Consider the following 19,731-nt stretch of genomic DNA (forward strand, 5'->3'; position numbering starts at 1 on the left):
AACGTCGTCGAAGATCGCCAATCTCGTGCTATCTTCTCAAATCTTGGGTGACAACCTCCACAATCTAAGCGAATGCCGTCGAAGACCGCCCATCTCGTGCTACCTTCTCAAATCTTGGGTGACAACCTCCACAATCTTAGCGAATGCCGTCGAAGACCGCCCATCCCGTGCTATCTTCTCAAATCTTTGGTGACAACTCCCACAATCTTAGTGAATGTCGTCTTGCTATTTCGATGTTCACTCGTCTCTGAACAAAGAGCTTCCTTTTTTTTTGTTATGTCCACGCGTCTCTGAGCAATAGATCATGATGGAAATGTTCACGCGTCTCTGAACAAAAGAGCTTCGATACTTGAACGTTTGTTGCGATAATATTCTGAAAAAATTTCCGAAGACCAACATTTGTCGATCTCTAAAGCTCGCCTGAACTTTGCTTCCGCTATGCCAGTACGTCGGCGTTTCCGTGATGAGCCAATTCTTAGGCGCTTTAAGCTAAGTGAGACGATCTTTCGTCAGGTCGATCACTTATTTGCGGTTGTAATCAAATCGACTACTCAATCATGTCAAATTGCTTATAGGGGCTAACTGGGGTACCAAGGAACCCGAAATCGATGTTCTGTCGCTGCTGAGATATCTCTAGCGCCAGGAATTGGAGTAGGGTCTCCCCTATTCTGCTGCACCTGTATTTATTTTTGACTATAGAATTTTGCCAATCTCTTCAATTATCTTAGGGTTGACCTAAGGTTTAGAATTGCTTGACTCATCGACTTGACACGACTCAAGGTATAAACTTGACTCTCTGTGATTGACTGACTCGAGGTTGACTCGACTCGAAGTAAAATGACACGTGTGACTCATGACCCGTGTGTGCATAGTGTTGACTCAATGTGACTCAAAAATGCAAAAAGCAAAAAATTTCCGTCATTTTTGTGGAGGGTACCGACTTTCTCCCGAAAAAGAAAGACGCGAAAAAGAATCGAAGTTTGAAGATGCATGTTGAATGAGCTTAGTCAAATGTCGTTTGATACTATCTCTCAAGGTGCATGGATTAATCCATCCTAGGCTATCTCAACTGGTGACTCCATGATGAAAGTATTTGGGTAACTTTGGCACGGAGGCTAAGCACTTCATACTTCGTGATGCAATGACAATTATGACTGACGAGTGATGTTGATATGACAAGGCATGCTTCAGCGTTGTGTTAAGATTTCATGACAAAGGGTTCCTAAGGGAAATATATTTGGTCATGTATCTGTGCGGTGTGTGAAAGTGACACTAAAGTTAGGTTGCAGAGCTAAGTGTGGAAAAATATTATTTGAAAAGAGTCAAATGGTGGTGACTCTTAGGCTATGTAAGCTAATGATGTAGGGATCAAGCCCCCAATTCTAGCTCTAAGTGAATAGGGATGAGCATAGGATATCTCTTAATATAATCATGGTGTAAGTGTGTGAATGTGAATATGAATGCATGTTTATTACGGCCGCACCTCGACGTGAGGTTGCCTACGTATCCGTTAGGAATCAGGCCGAACGTAGCTCTAGTCGAACCTCGCACAAGTGTGTATACCTCAAAAAGGTCTTTTAAGGGTTGTAACATGGTTAGGCTAAAGGTTATAGAAGAAGGGGAAAAAGGCTCAAGACCCTAGATAAGCCCTCAAGGTGTGCAACCTCGCTTTTGAATCTTTATATTTTTATGCTTGAGTTTCTACTCTTTTTTAGCTCTATTTTATTTCATTTTTATAAGTGTGGGCAATCCCGATCATGCGGTCTATCACTCACTTGGCATTCATGTTTCTCAGGCATGGTACCGAGCACGCAATCTGAGACGTGTTCTTATCAAAGACATTTTCATATCAAAGACATTGGAACACTTGCCCTTTTGTACACTTTATTTATTTTTTTGTTTTTAATTTTTATTTTGATCTTTTGAAATCACTTATGCCTTTTTAGAATTGCATAAGTTGCACACCATCCCATCCCAAGGTTAGGTAGATGTAGGTTGAAAAAAGAAAGGTCTATCGTTAGACGAGGCTCAAAGTGGTTTATGAAGAAAGGATTGTAAATTTGAAAAGTGAAAGGAGATATGAGTGGCTACAAGGGGTGCCTCAAATCATTGGTATACCTTGTGCTTAATTCGACATGGAATTTTTTTTTTTATGCAATATAATGAAATGATCATATGCAAGGAAATAAATGCTCATTTTTATTAAAAGAAAAAAAAATAATGATCCTAAAAAATAAATCTAAGGAGAATAAAAAGGTGCCTATGCTAGACTTATTGGGGAAAGGAAAAAATGAAAAAGAAAAAAAAAGGTCATGAAATCTTGTCGTTGAAGCTCGCCTCTGTCTTGTGTTATTTCCTTTATCATCACTCGCTCTTCTTGTTAACTGGAGGCATGGGAAGCTTGTTATTATCAATCAAATGTTGGATAGCCTCCTTTAGCTTCCAACAGCTCTCAGTAGTATGACCCCTACCTTGATGGTACTTGAAGTGTTGGTCTGGATTCCAACTAGGCAATCTCTTTTCAGGTATGGGATCTTGAATAGGTCCAATGGGAGTAATGAGTCCTTTGGCATGGAGTCGATCAAAGGCAGTATCGTAGCTCATCCCAATGGGGGTGAAGTCTTTCCTTAATTGCTTCTTAGATCCTTGGTTATTCATGGCTAAAACTTCACTGAGATCAAAGGTATTAACATTGTTATTAGAGTGGGCGTTTTCGGAAAAAGAAGGATTGTCGTTCTTCTTTCCTTTCCAGCCACCGTGGTTATTATTGTTAGTAGCTTTTTGCTTTGCGAGGTCATCTTCGATTTCAATTCCGATGTCATAAACGGCCTTGAAAGTATTCAGATTGTGTTGATATTTTAAATGCTTTGAATACTTCTCTTGGAGATTCTTGATAAACATCCTCACAGACTCCTTTTTCGGTGGGGACCTCAATCATCTTAGCGGAAGTTCACCTCCATTTATTAAAGAAAGAAGTAAAACCTTCATTCTCTTTTTGTCTTAGCATCTCAAGTTGTCTATGATCGGTTTCAACTTGAATATTGCACTTGTACCTATCAACGAAAGCATTTACTATCGATTCCCAGGTAGAGGTCTTCTCCTTGTCAAGGGAGAAGAACCATTGTTGACAAACGGTTTCAAGGGATAGTAGGAACAGAGAGGGGAAAACCTTCTTATCGATACCCTTAATACTCATTATGGTTTCGAAAGCTCTTAGATGGAAGTAAGGGTTATCTGTTGCCTTGAATTTAGGGATGTCAGTGGCGTTGAACTTATGCGGAAGAAGTTCCTTGTCCAGCGAGACCCCTTGTGAACTCATGCCCTGAAATTTGTAGTCACTAGATAGCTTGCTCAAGCTTTCTTGCATGAGGTTCATTTGTTGTTGCTTCACGGGATCATCGATCTTGAGTGTGAGTAGCTTCAGTGTCTCAGTCACGGTAACCAATTGGTTCCTAAGCTCATTGACTTCTTCTTGACTTGCCAATATCCTTTTGGCCTTCCTCTTTTGACGAATCGGTTTATCAAAAAGTGAGACTTGAATAAAGAGGTAGTCCTTGATTAATCGCCCTTCTTTCCTCGACCAAGTACTGTGGAAAAGGAATTTGGGGATATTTATTGTTAATTATTTGACTCAAACTTCATTCAACATGCAATGGATGGAGGAATTGAAGAAAAATGGAATAGAATATGGAGGAAAAATGATGTAGATGGAGGGATATGAAGAATTAGGAATAGAATGTACCCCCCAACTCAAAATGACGGAAAAGACCGACTCATGCATGAACCTAAGACATGGTCATGGTGTGAAAAGAGTATGTACGAAGTGTGTGCTAAGACTAGTGAGTGTAGGTGACATGTTAATACTCGTGTCATGACCATGTGGCTAGACTATGTGACTAGACTCAAGCAAAAACTAAGTTAAGACTTCACGTATATGCATTAAACTGGATAGACTGTGGTATTTTAGTCATAACTTTTTATATATGACTCTGATTTGGATGAAATCAACGCCAAATTAAAGAAAAAACTCGGGGCTACAGATCCATAGGTTGTACGACTCGTAGTTCTTTCTAGAACTCCAGCTATGACCAAAACAAGTTGACGTTTGTGCAGTATACGGGAATAAAAATCCGGGTTGACTTAAAGGAACTATGACTCGATTTTATATTTATTTATTAGCTCAAATTAATTAATTAATTAATTAATTAGGCAAAGTCCTTTAGTCATTAATTAGTTTATTTAGTCTTAACACAAGTCAAACAAACGGTTAGGAAAAATCACATAGAGCATGCACAACAAATAATGCACAATTAGTCAAGTAGGCACAATATGATGCAATGAGTTTGCAACCTAACCATGGCTCTAGTTCTCTAAAGTTCGGGATATGGTTTAGTCAATATAGGGTCCATGGTTAATTGTCCGGATGCACCGCGCGGAAGCCTAACCGTGAAGGGTTGGCGCGAGTGGATGGGACACCGCGAGTTTTAGAAAAAACTCGCTTCCATGGTTTGGTGAATTCAACAATCTCGGATGTACCCTTTGTTGCACGGAGCGTTCAATCGGGTAGATGGAGTATGAATTCCCAGAGGGTTATGTCCATATGTAGAGCACATATGGGTTTCAGAAAAGTGAGAAAAAAAAATTCAATCAGGAAGTAGGATCGAGCAAACAATACGAAAAATCGGTCGAAATTAGAACGCATATTTCTGGCTCAGTATTAGGGGAAATTGGCGCCAGCAATCAGAGACTGGCGCCAGCTTTTAACAGTAGCGCCTGACTGGCGTCTGGCGCTATGGCTAAAATGTTGGCGCCAATGCTCTGGTCATTGGCGCTACTTCCCACATGCCTCAGCAGCTTTCTGTGCTCGATAAAATTTTCCAGTTTTGCGCGGTGTTATTTCGGTCCTAGTTGTGAAAGATATTTCTCAAATTTCCTACGTGTAAAATCCTATGTTTTTAACTCATTACGGATGGTCTTTCCAATGAGATCTTTTTTATGCATATGACAATAATGTTAATCAAAATTACGCACATGAAATACTTAGAACGTTTCGAGTCTCATCCACTCATTCTAAATCATTGCCGAAACAAATTCAGGAATTAAAATAGAAATCCTCCCCAGTGGAGTCGCCAAAAACTGTAGGGAATAAATTCAAGCGTTAAACCCCTAGCTTGAACCCCACTGTGATCATACACTAAAGTACGGTGGCGTCCAAAAGGGAAAAAGATAGAGCAAAAGAGTCGCCAACAAGTTTTAGGAACTTGTAAACCGTTCACGAGGTGAAGGTTACACCCCTTAACGATCCAAGAGATCGTCAACTCCATAAGGTCTAGAACCAAATAAGGGTTCGGGGATGAAGGTACAAATCCAACCTAAAAGAGATTGAACCTGCCCTAATAATAAGCCTCTACTTTATTCAGATCGTATTCATGTGCGCTTTCTGATTAACATGCAATCAATAGGATTAACCCTAAACCTGTTTATCTATGTTGGTTGAATATAATGTACAAACAAAACTATTATTGGCGATCACTTGAATTATAATCAAATTAACCCTAAACAAGATTATTAATTATCTTATTAAGCGTGATTACAAATACCAAATTCCCTTTAAACACGCATAAAAGGCGTGACCAAGCAATAACAATAAATATCAAGCAACATAATAATAATCATCATCATGATAATAAAATTATATTCATCATAATTATAATCATCATAAAAATAACAATAATAATAATCATCATCAAAATAACAATAATATAATATTCATAATCATCATAAATTATAACAATTATAATCATAATCATGTCCATGTTAATATTAAAGCATAATAATAGCAAGATCCTAGGCATGATACTAACAAGATTAATAACAAACCCTAGCATGTCACTAAGCAATAAAAATCAAATCTTTAACCCTAACATGATACTAACAATCATAAATATTAGGAAGAACATAGGAAGCATCATAACAATCATATTGAATATCAAAATTACCGTAGACATGATACTAGGAATATCATAATAACAATATAAACATGATTTCTACATCATAATATCAATAAAAAACCATTAAAGCACTTACTTTGATGCCTCGTACCTCTTTCTAATAACAAAATACACGCATTAGTAACTTCATGGAAAATAATAAAACAACAATTAAATTAAATAATTGAAATAGAGATTTGGGACCAAACCCTCAGAAATTAAACCTTTCACGTCTAGGGCGAAGGCAACTTCAAATATGGCTAGGTATTTCTAGATCTTGCGAATGCGGAATTTTGTATGTGAAGCAATTTTAGAAAAAGAGAAAGAGAGAGAGATGAATGAATTAGAAAAGAATGAGAATTGAAAACTGATTGTTGATTAATTAAAACTGATTATTGATGATTGTTCGTGAGAATTGGTGAATGATTAAGAGAGAATTAGAGAATTAATGATTGCGAATGAAAACTGATTGTAGGTGCCTGAAAACGGAGTTTTTAATACGTTATTTATAGAGAAATCAGCTAAAAAGATAAAATATCAAAACAGAGCACTTGGCGCACGCAAAACGAGGTTGGCGCACGCAAAACAGAGCTGGCGCCAGAACCAGCTAATTGGCGCCAGGCGCCAATGACTAGCACCAGGCGCCAATGGCTGGCGCCAGGCCTAGTTCCAGGCGCCAATGCCTGGAGTCAGACGCCAGGCCTGTTTTGGACGCGTTTTCGAAAATCAGATAAGTTTGCCGTACAGGAGGATAAAATCGTATCTTTCCTCGAAGATGCTTTTTGATTTTAATTAAAACTCTGAAAAGTCAACAAAAGTCAATTTATCAATGCTAAATGAATTAGGAATGAAAAGAACCTTCTAGAAGAATCTAGAAGACTAAAACCGTTCCTAATTGCATTAGGAATGATAAATCATATTAGGCCCTCCCCAAGATCATTGGGCCGCATTTAAGGCTCAAAACGGGCCCAGTTTGGTAAATTGACCATAATTTCCTCAATATTTATCGGAATTGGGCTTATAATATATCGTTGGAAAGCTCTTTGCAAGCCCCATCCAACTGCACTACTATTAGACCCATATCATGGACCAACCAAACTGGATTGGCTGTTTTCTTAAAATAAGTTTTCAAAAACAGAGAGAAGAGAAAAGAAATTAAAACTATCCGCAACACTAGACTTTCCACACTTTCGCTTCATTCGATTATGATTCGACACGAAAGGTACTCATCACTGGGTTTGGTTTTGGGGAGACACAAATGGGTGTCTACAAGTAAACTTGTGCATGTGCTATAGAAGGGCTAAAGAAACACATTCTAAATAGGCTAAGAAGTTCAAAAGCAAACCTGGCCGAAGTAATGCAGGTAGAAGCTCTTTGTGCAGGGAGAAATAATATAGAACCTGACACTAATGTATTGAATAAGGTCAGGATAGTACCAATTCGGTGAAGCCTACGCAAAAGGGCACCTAAAGGGAGCTTCTGGTTAGTTACTTAGCTTACTTAATTTTGGAGTGAATTAGACCAAAGCAAAAATAGAATTGAAGAATTACCCAGGTGACCAGCCTTGTTCCCTCCTCAAGGGCTTTTTTCCAGTCAAAAGCACCAACATCACGACGTCGAAGCTATAAACATCCCCTTTGCCGTTGCTTTTCCTATTTCAAAGTATTCTGGGGAAAAAAGTTTGTCAGTAAACTTACCAAACTGGTTTGGCAAATAGATAATTTCTAAAAGAAATGGCAATATATGTAATAGCAAAGCTTGAGCATAAAAATTCAAAATTAGAAGAATAGTTTTCATGATTCTGATAAAGCTGCTGGGTAGAGTGGGTACTAACAAAGTTTTTGCTAGCCAAATCAATAATACGTAGGAAAATCAGTACACTTAAACAAATTATGCAGTGTCTAATAGAGTGATAGCTTAACACTATTTTGCCAGGACAGGTGCACAATTACCCCCTTGGTAAAGCCCTACCTCAAGGTGGTCTGTGGAAGGTGCCTACCGAGAAAAATTGTTCAGTGAGGGAAACGAGCGTTGAAACTTGGACTGAATTGTTATATCCACCCAGGTGTAAATAACAACCTTTGACCCAAGATGGCCTAAGTTGCGAACTTATGGAAGTCACGGGGTTCAACCATCGACTCAATTTTCTAGTTTAATAGTCTAACACTACACACCAAGAATTTGCTAGCACAAATAAACCAGATATTCATAAATCAATCCAGATCCACAATTCATGTGTAATTGTGTAAACATATAATAGCAGAAACAATGCAACATATATACTTGACATCCAAAGTATAAAAAAGAATCACCATGACCAGGGAAATGATCTTAGTATCTCCATAATTGGACTAATCAAAAGTTGATATACATTTCGTAAAATTGATTCAAAGATGCAGATTCAGTAATTGAATAATTGGAGGGAATGAGCAAATGGAAAAAAGAAATTAGACAAAGAGCTAACTGTGCAAAGTAAATCTTGCTAATTTGGCAATTACCAGATGTCAAAATCATAGACAGAGATGCATATCCACAGTCACTTTCCAGTAAGGGAGCCAAAAATCATCATAGCTTTCGGCTGAATTGCCAATCTTCTCATCTACAAGCTCTTTCTTCTTCTTCTCATCAATCTTAAATACAACGCAGGGCATCAATACGGTCAAGATCTCCCACAAGACGATGCCAAAAAATAAACATCACCTTTCTTTGTATGGTGCTTATTTGCTATCATCTCCGGAGACATCTAGCAATAGGTACCAAGTGAATCATATTGCACTGCCTATTTTAGTCTTTAAGCAAGAGATACAAAAATCATCTAGGACGTCTACTTTTACACATGTAATTTCCGAGAAGAAGATTTCTGATTTCAAATCACATCAAAGTATTTCCTGAGAATGATGAAATTGCATTCCCCGACCAATGTCAAGGGCAAATCAAACAAATCAGCTCTTTGACATCCCATAGTTTAACTAACCCATTACTCTAAAATTCACAAATTAATCTAATCACTAATAATTCATAAAAAGCAATATGCAAAACCCAAGTAATCCAAATTAAATATCATCAATAAAATTAAGCAAAAAGGTCCCAAATAAAGCACAAAATCAACAAGGGTCAAATTTCCAAATTAAAGGAACCAAAAATTATAAAAATGATTGAGCCTTTATTTAAATTAAAAAGAAATAGAGAGGAAGAGAGAGAATTAGTACTGTTTGAGAGTTTTGGAAGTGAAAAGCTTCTTCCAGACGCCAAATTTGTGGCTTTTTTTTAGCTTTTCCCATTAATAAGTCATCACATTTCTTAATCAATTGAAACATTTTCCTCGAAATGACTTCTTCTATGCCCCCCATTCAAATCAACAGAAGCCTCCTCCGCTACATTCTGATCGGAGAGGCTCTTAAGTAGTCGCAACCCTGCCTTTGTGATTGATAAGAAAAAAAAGACTATGCCAACCTTTGTGACTTGCTAAATCGGGGAAGGTTGGCATTGAATTGTATAGCAGAACTTTGTTTTGTGCAATATAGCTTATATGCAGTGTTCTTCCTAATGCCCATGGCCTTGTACCTGAAAACCATAAACATGAATAATTCCTCAGCCAATGTTTAACAGATATATCATCATCACAAGAACTTACTAACCCTAATAGGCATGGTCTTCAAACTCTTCAATCAAGTCTGAAATCAGTTATATCAGTTCCAATCAAGGGTGACAACCTAAAGCAAGATCCTATTTTCAGCTGGCTTTAGACTTAGTTTTTTTGTTCTGTTTACTTTTACATGAACACTAAGTCCGGAAAAGGGCTAGTAAGTTCAATTTCACAACTAAATTAAGTTTAAATTGATTATCATTCAAATGAAAAGAACAAAGCCTCAAATCGCATAACCTGGTAATTACATTCCTTGCCTCTAATATAACTATTTGAGGATCAAAATTGTAATATGGTTTCCTAAAACAGAACGCAAAGCATACTACTTGCCTGTGCGGTATATACCTAAGGCAATTCCAAATAGCTTGCTCTATTATATAACAACATATATATCTTCAATTAGCCCTTGAAAACTAAATCGTTGTAAATCAAGATGATTCTACTACAAACAACTATCAATTGTAACACAATTTACTGGAAAGTGTTAGAAATGGAGGGTCAATATTCACAATTTACCTTATTTTCCTTGTGTGCACTTCTTTCTAGTTCAAGTTGAGACTGTGCAAGGTCTCTTTGCCACTTAATCTCTCCCATTTCCCTCTCCAACCGTACATAATAACAAGACTTTAGTCAGTTAGTATGATTAGAAAGCAATCTCATTTCCCCTCACTCTCTTATATTTTTAAAGGGTGGGCACCATGGGGACAAGATGAGTTTATCTGTGCTTCAAACTTTTGCTTAATAAGTAGAAGAACAAATTTAATCTATTTCAAGATTCTGAACGCATGCTAAAGGCTAAAATGGTTCTGTTTGAGCAACAAAAGTCTTGGTGTGTAAAGTTTTTAACAAGCTAAGAAAGCATACCTTCTAGATTTTCACATTTTTCTCAACCAGCAGTGCCTTTAAAGCTGATGAAGACGAAGGTTTTGGACTTTTGAGCGAAATAGAGGCAAGAAAACAAGAATGTATACTTTCCTTGGAGGCTTTGATTTGAATGGAGTTGAATAGAGAACACATTATTTACAAGATAAAGTCAATCCGGATTCCACCAATCTAGAGAACTCAAAATCAGTACAACTTAAACTTCTTTGATTCGACATTCAGATTTGCAAGCCCACATCATGCAGAAAATGGAAGGAAAAAAGTATCCTGCAGAGTATAATATAAAGAAAGAAATAGAGAGGAAGAGAGAGAATTAGTATTGTTCGAGGGTTTTGGAAGTGAGGAGCTTCTTTCTAACGCCAAATTTGGGGGCTTTTTTTTAGCTTTTCCCATTAATTCCTCATCAAATTTCTTAATTTTTGCCTCAATTGAAACACTTTCCTTCGAATGACTTCTTCTATGCCCCCATCCAAACAACAGCAGCCTTTGCCGCTACGTTGGAGAGGCTCTTAAGTAGTCTCTAGTCGGAGAGGCTCTTAAGTAATCATAAACTAAGAAGGTTGTTCCATATGATATATTAGACCATCTCCAATGGTGAGACTCAAATTTGAGTATTGAAATACAAAATGAGTTATTTTTTACTTCCAATGGTGATACCATACTTACTTCTCAATTTAGCAACTCATGTGAAGCCTAATTTCCCAATGGCGAGACTCTCTAGAATATACAAATGTCACTTTCAATTTATGGCTCCCAAATCCATTTCTTTTTAATTATCAAATATTGTAAGATTAAAAAAATGTAAAACTTAAATAAATTACAAAATATATTAGAATATTAATAAGGGGTCCACACTTTTTGTCAAATGAGACTCAAAGTTGAGTATCTAAACTTAGCAACTTTCTTTTGGAGTTGCTAAGTTTAAATACCACCTTATTGGTATAGATTGCAAAAAATACTCTCCCTCCAAAAAATACTCACTTGAGTCTCACCATTAGAGAGGGTCTTAATCTTAAATTTGAGAGAATTCCAACATCTATAAATCCTGAGTGATACCCAAACAACAAATAACTGACACTAATTCATACTCCGAATCGCTCAAACTTTATAATTTATATTCAACAATTACCACAAATAATTTTTAACAGCCCAATAATGCAAATTTACCAATAAACATGTAAAAAGCCAAAAGTTAGACAAACCCATTAATCTAGTTTCTACTGCAATTTGTAAACCAAAACTTCATCAAATCCAGCAATCCAAAACTCAACATACTACCACTCATAAACTTGATCAAACCCATTATGCAAAATTTATCAATTATCCATGGACAAACCAAAATCAAATATGCTTCATTATACTAAATTCACCACTGAAAAGACAAAATTAACCAAACCCATACTTCCAATTCACCAGATTACTACTCTAAACCAAAATTTAGTAAGCTTATTACACCAAATTCACCACTAAAAAGCCAAAATCAATCAAACCTAAGATTCCAAATTCACCAGATTACTACTCATAAACCCCAAAAAATTATTAGTCCAAATGAGCTAATTTAACACTCACAAACCAAATTTAATCAAAAACGTTAATAAAAAATCAACAAATTACTACTTATATTGCAAACTTTTATAACGCTAATTAATCTTATTTTCACCATTTAAACACTGATAAACCAACACTTAATCAAATCCATTATTCCAAATTCATACTTTCCACTTCAAAATCAAAACATAATCTTCACCCATAATCAAAATCTCACCAATTGACACTCATAAACCAAAACTAAACCAAACCCATTACTACAAATCCACCTATTAATGAAATCGTACCCATTATTAAAAAAATACCAAATTACAACTCAAAACCAAAAACCAAATCAAACCCATAATTCAAAATATACTAATCACCACTCAAAATTAAAACTTAAACAAAAAACCAATCAAAACAAAAAATTTCCAGCATGATAAAAGTGAAATACCTGTAAAAGATTAGCAATGATTTCAAACTTTCAACAGTAGCAATCTTATTAATCCCAACTTCATAATTTCTCACAATAAAATTCTCCTAATAAGATAACCCATCTCCCGTCAAGCTCCCCAACCACAGCCGACCCGCCAACCCGATCGAACCCGACCCGTTTCAGTTTGGGTAAGCCCATTGTTAGTCGTCGTTGAAACTGAAACACACATATCAGGCCGTTTTGAGTATGAAAGTTTCGGAGAGGATTCAAGTTAGGGAGGACTTTGGGAGAACCCCATAAACTGCATTGAGTAAAAGATTGAAATTTATCACTTACTAACGTTGCATGATGAATTCAACATCGTAATTTATGATCTCTAATTTTGATTTTCAGTGATTTTTCTATGTTTCTATATGTGAAACAATTGAATTTAAGCGTTTTTTTTTTTTGGTTTTAGACTGGGGTTGATAAAAGCAAATAAGTTGATTAATTAATTTTTTAAGAAAAAAAATAGATTGAGAAAACCTTGGAGAAGACACATTGGCGAAGAGATTGCAAAAATTTACGACAATTCTCTTCATTGTAATTAGTATCAACCATGCAATTAAAAAGATCCAATGCTGCTTTCCCCAAAAATTCTTTTGATGCTTCCAGTAATCTGCAGATTCTTCAATGCAAAAAGAAAAAAAAAATAGAGAAAGCCCGGTGGACGCTTCAATGGGAAGCTCAGAGTATGCTTAGATAGAGGGGAGAGAGAGAGGAAAGAGAGGTTGGAGAACGGAGAGGGGAGGAGTTGAGTGAGTGAGTGGAAGAGAGGAAAAATGGGAAAAGGGGATTTCTTTGGGGCAAGGGAAGTAGAAATAATCACAAGCAGAGGGCATTCTTGGAATATCACTGTAGATAAGCTACAGTAGCACTTCTCATTTTTTAAAGGGTTTTAGATATGTGGTGATGTATTGTTAAAGGTGTTTCATTTTGCAATAATCTCAAATAAGTTATACAGAGTACTTCAACGAGGACTTTATATGCTTTGGTCTAATTATATTTTAATCTTGAAACTTTACATTCTAGTTTTGTTTTGAGTAGGGGTAGCTACATTCACTTTGTGATTTTCTCCTATGTAGCTTTTTTTATATAAATTTTAGAATGTGAACTACAATAATATGATGTCTAATTAATTAATATAGGATACAAGTATACCTTATGTCTCCCTCTTATACCTTATGTTGCTCCAATCCGCCATTAAGGTAATAGTCTGCTTTGCTTATTTTGATTACAATATTTTATCACATTAATAATATAAATGTTTATTTGATGATTATCGTTATCCCAACATTGGTTACATTTTGATATTGGAATATTTTTTGCATTAGGTTTTGTTTCTAATTAGCCGCTAGTATTATAATTATTATGATTGTAATATGAAGAGCTAGGATATTCTACATCCTTTTCTTGCATTATGTGTGGTAGTGTATATATATATATATATATATATATATATATATATATATATATATATACACCCTCACCATATAACATAATGCTTCCTTGTGAGTTGGGATCCATTCGTTATTGTAGTTAAAGTTTCGTTTACTACTTCTCATATATTCTAGTGATCTATGTATATATGATTTTATATACTAGCATATAAAAGCTCATATGTGATAATAGTCTTGTATTGGAACATTTCTATATTTTTTTTCACCTTTTAATGATTCACATTATATCCAAGTATAGATAAAGATATTTTTTGCAATTTTGCAAAATATAGGACATGCATGAAACCTGTTTAACCTTCTCGTTTGGACCGATATATTTGGAGTGACTAATAATTGTTATTTAAATGCTATCATCTTAACTTGTTTGATGCTCATACATTCAAGTGGTTTGATTTTATAAACGAGATGAGATCGCGAGTCTATACACATGACCACGATTAATATTTGTTACATATGAGCAAGACTTTAACTCTAAGTTTATTCTTTCCTTGACGCCATGAGAAAGAATATATAAAAGGCTAGACTTTAAATAGTATTCTGACGACACTGAACCCTGTGTGGGTGTGAATTGGTAAATCATATATTACTAGATATACTCACTCCCTAAAATAAATGAGAAATAATTGTATGATTAAGATGATACATGCATGTTTTTGTGATGAATATAATTCATGCAAAATTATACGATCTGCAAATTAAACATGATTGCACAATATTTATTTGAGCAAGAGATAGATGACATTGTGGGAAACTTACTTGTAAAAATATAGTTATCATGCCCATACTTCTAAAAAAATTAATATAATTGGGCAAGAGTTACGAGTAAGAATTAGTTTGTAAGAATAACATGATACATGTATTGCTAAAAAATTTATGCCTTGTGGATGAGATTTAAATGTTGTTGGATTCATTTCATTTCCTATGTGCAAGGATTAGGGGAGAGTGTATTAATTATTCCATTATTTTATCCCTGCACATAAATAATAAAAGATTTTGATGGTCAGTTTGATACATACATTAACTTAAATATTAACGATTTATTTAATAGAAGTGGCCACATGTTATTTAAATATTTTGAAATGATATCATCTTGAAGATGGATATAAATGTCATTGATCATATACTAATTATAAATGCTCCTATTAAAATAATTGTCCCAGAAGGACAACATCGGTTACTAATGAACCTAAAGCACGTCTGAAGCGTTGTAGTCCAATAGAGTTAAAATATAACAACCTTCGGAAAAGGAATGGAGCAACTATTGACAATGACAAATTTGAGGAAATGATAAATCCCATTACATTTCTAGAAGAAATCACTTTTAGTAAAATTTATATGTTTCATGATTATATAATTAAAAGACTCTAGAAGAGTATGAAATATCCAACAAGATTAACATGTATCAAGATTATAGTCAAAACTCTAGCAGAGTATGAGTAAATTATTGGATAAAATATTTGTTGATTGTCTTGCCAATTGTATAAAGAAACACATGTTGGTGTTCAAATATCACATCAAATTCATGGCCATGCATAACATAAAATTAATAAAGTGATCACTAGTATTGGAAAACTGACCAGACTTCAATTTAGAGAAGTGATTAGATGTGATAATTAAATTAGGCCATCCGGGTTGAATAATTACCCGTTATTGAAACTTGAAGTTTCATTTGATAATGTGTTGACGCTCTCTCAAATTTTAGATATATGAAATGAGTTGAATGACAAGACATAACATTAATATTGAGCTATATTTGGATTGTGATTCATAACCATTTGTATTGATGAAATTTTCAAGAGTTAATAGGTTTTGATTTCTTATATAAAAGAGTAATTGTAGACACCTATTTGTGTCTCCCCAAAACCAAACCCGGTGATGAGTACCTTTCACGTCGAATCATAATCGAATGAAGTGAAAGTGTAGAAAGTCTAGTGTTGCGGATAATTTTAATTTCTTTTCTCTTCTCTTTGTTTTTGAAAGCCTATTTTAAGAAAACAGTCAATCCAGTTTGGTTGGTCCATGATATGGGTCCAATAGTAGTGTAGTTGGATAGGGCTTGAAAAGAGCTTTCCAACGTTATATTATAAGCCCAATTCCGATGAATATTGAGGAAGTTATGGTCAGATTACTAAACTGGGCCCGGTTTGAGCCTTATATGCGGCCCAATGATCTAGAGGAGGGCCTAATATGGATTTATCATACCAAATGCAATTAGGAATGGGTTTAGTCTTCTAGATTCTTCTAGAAGGTTCTTTTCATTCCTAATTCAATTAGCATTGATAAATTGACTTTTGTTGACTTTTTAGAGTTTTAATCAGAATAAAAGAATGTTTTTGAGAAAAATACGATTTTATCCTCCTGTACGGTTAATTTCTATCTGATTTTAGAAAACGCGTCAATAATTTAATTAGCGCCAAACGCCAGCATTAACGCCTGGCGCTAAGCTTGGCGCCTAGCGCCAGCATTAGCGCCTGACGCTAACCTTGTTTTTTCGCGTCAGAACTCTGGTTCGATTTTCTATCTTTTTGGCTGGTTTTCTCTATAAATAGCCTCCTAAAAACTTCGTTTTCATTCATCTACAATCTACATCTATTACCATCAACTCTCTCTAAGCTAAAGCTTCTCTCTCTCTTTTCTAAACCTACCTTTCTTACAAAATTCCGCATTCACAAGACCTAGACACACCTAGCCAAGTTCGAAGTTGCCTTCGCCCTAGACGTGAAAGGTTTTAATTTCTGAGGGTTTGGTCCGAAATCTCTCTTTCAATTATTATCTAATTTAATTGTTGTTTATTATTTTCCTTGAAGTTACTAACGTGTGTATTTTGTTATTAGAAAGAGGTACGAGGTTTCCAAGTAAGTGCTTTAGTGGTTTTTATTGTTATTATTATATAGAAATCATGCTTAGATTGTTATTATGATTCCTAGTATCATGTTAGGATGCTTGATATTTTGAATGACAACAATGATTCCTAGTATTATGTCTAAGGTAACTTTAATATCAAGTATGATTAAAAGTATGATGCATTTTATGTTCTTCCTAATATTTATGATTGTTAGTATCATGTTAGGGTTAAAGATTTGATTTTTATTGTTTAGTGACATGCTAGGGTTTGTTATTAATCTTGTTAGTATCATGCCTAGGATCTTGCTATTATTATGCTTTAACATGAATATTATGATTGTAATTATTATTATTATGATGATTATTATTATGATTTATTATGTTGCTTGATTATATTTATTGTTATTGCTTGATCACACCTTTTATGCATGTTTAAAGGGAATTGGTACTTGTAATCACGCTTAATAAGATATTTAATAATCTTTTTTAGGGTTAATATGATTATAATTCAAGTGATCGCCAATAATAGTTTTGTTTGTACATTAATATTCAACCAACATAGATAAACAGGTTTAGGGTTAAACCTATTGATTGCATGTTAGTCAAAAAGCGCACATGAATACGATCAGAATAAAGAAGAGGCTTATTATTTGGGCAGGTTCAATCTCTTTTAGGTTGGATTTGTACCTTCATCCCCGAACTACCAGTCATGGTTCCATACCTATTGGAGTTGACGATCTCTTGGATCGTTAAGGGGTGTAACCTTCACCCTATGAACGGTTTACAAGTTCCTAAAACTTGTTGGCGACTCTTTTTCTCTATCTTATTTCCCTTTGGACGCCACCGTACTTTAGTGTATGATCACAGTGGGGTTCAAGCTAGGGATTAATGCTTGAAATATTCCATACAGTAATGGATGACCAGAAGTTCACTAAAATAACTTATATATTATTGTCAACTATTAAGTGACCAGAAACTCATCAAATACACTATTTAAGTCTTTATAGATCCAAAAGATCACCACCTAGTAGAATTACAAGCATGTGATATATGCTTGTATAACAATTCTATTGATTGGGGCTATTACATGTCAGCACATAAGAAATAGAAAAGAACCCATTGATGTTGAATTATTGATCCCCTGAAGAGAACAAATTATGAAAGAGTTAATAATAAATACATATGTGTTATGCAATGTATAATGAAGAAATGATTTAAAATTACTCTCTAGAAGAGATAAAAGCTTGTTTAATATAATTCTTCTGAGAGATAAATTTTGTTGATTATGATCCTCCCACAAAATGAATTATATCGCAAATTTGTATACTAAGTTGGTGAAGAATTGTGATGCCCCTATATATGAGATATTTTACCAACTTAGGGGGAGAATTGGAGTAAGTTGGCAAAAATTAATTAAATTGATGATCCCTATATATAATGGTAATTTGAAATGTATTCTAGCCAACTTTCGTCTATATGTTATTAAGATATGTTGCACATTGAGATAAAGCTTGCCAATTGTATATACTTGATTCATTACACGTGAAGTGTAGATTGTATAATCGGTTCCAAAATAAAGATGTGATATATGGCAAGATAGTGCAGTTGACACTTTTAATAGTGTGATAGTATATTAATACCATAGTGTGAGAAATACCCCAGATAGAAGTGGTATAGATATCTGAACTAAATAGATGGCCTAGGATATGAGAAAGTCATAATGGTACCAATTGAAAATTTATTCAGATATCACTGCAAAACAGCATGCAGAATATACATTAAATAAATTTTATGATACCGGCACACAATGGAACCGACGAATAATATGCATATGCATGATAGAATGGACTAGTGAATAAGGAATCTGAAATATATGTCCATTTTTATGTCGACACAATGATAATGATCAAAAGTTTATCATGGACCAGAAGTCCAATGAAATATGAGTTTTTAAATCCACATTGTACATTGTCTTGCATTAATTTGAATCTTATGTCCATGTGCATGCGTTAGTCATAGGTTAATGGATTATTTATTGCATGTTTAGGAAGTTGTTAGATGCATTACTTATTGTAAAGTTTGTTCAATATCTTATCATGATTCATATATCTCATATTTCATGCACTAGCTAGTTTCTATATAATAATTGTGGTATGTGTGAATGTCTGTCCAATGTATAGTAAGTCGTAAATACAATATTGATGGGAACTTACAAAGAAATATTTATATTTCAATGGGCTTACACTAGTGAGGAAATTATTGATGACGTCGTTTTAATAATAACTTGTTATGATTCATGTGAGAAGAGTTCTTGAAGAACTTATATACGACGCATTTAAATACCCAGCCCTACATATTTTATATCTTGAATATTGCAATTATTATCAAAGTAATGAAAAATCAATATGACTACATCATCGATATCTCAACCTGAAGTTTGAGTATGTGAGATTCAACAAGTCTATGTATTCATTGACGAACTCTCATACAAAACATGAAATGTCTAATTAAAGAATAAAGATTGAGATACCATCAAGTGAGAATAATAATCTTATGGTCTAGAAGAGCCATGAACAATATATGTAATTAGTTTGATTTCTTAATTCATATGATATTGGAAAATGAAATATATATGATATCAAGTGTTACCATGAAATTATGTTTGGATAATGTGATCAATTATTGATCATCATTTTGTAGTGTACATGACCTCTAGAAGAAGGCATACATCTAATTATTATGATAATTCGAAACAAAACTACCGAATTGAATGAAATAGTGGTAAACACTTTTATTTTTTCACAAGTATGAAGAAATGAAGATGGCTCAATAAGTCCATGTGAAGATTTGAAGGTTCAAGTTCAATTTGAAAGGATCAATCATCAAGAAATGATGTTCTGCTAC

At 34.6% G+C, this 19,731-nt stretch overlaps 1 long non-coding RNA gene across 1 annotated transcript; it reads right to left on the bottom strand.

The window, feature by feature from the left end:
• Nucleotides 1-7,181: 7,181 nt before the first annotated feature.
• Nucleotides 7,182-13,299, bottom strand: LOC145612553 (uncharacterized). Its single transcript, XR_014106641.1, has 6 exons — nt 13,010-13,299; nt 12,503-12,700; nt 9,200-9,554; nt 8,489-8,733; nt 7,541-7,657; nt 7,182-7,456 (listed from the first exon to the last, which is right to left on the bottom strand). It is a non-coding gene; the product is annotated as an uncharacterized LOC145612553 (long non-coding RNA).
• Between the last annotated feature and the right edge of the window lie 6,432 nt (nt 13,300-19,731).

Source organism: Chenopodium album, chromosome 3 (genome assembly GCF_948465745.1).
Source record: "Chenopodium album chromosome 3, dcCheAlbu1.1, whole genome shotgun sequence".
Classification (NCBI taxonomy): domain Eukaryota; kingdom Viridiplantae; phylum Streptophyta; class Magnoliopsida; order Caryophyllales; family Amaranthaceae; genus Chenopodium; species Chenopodium album.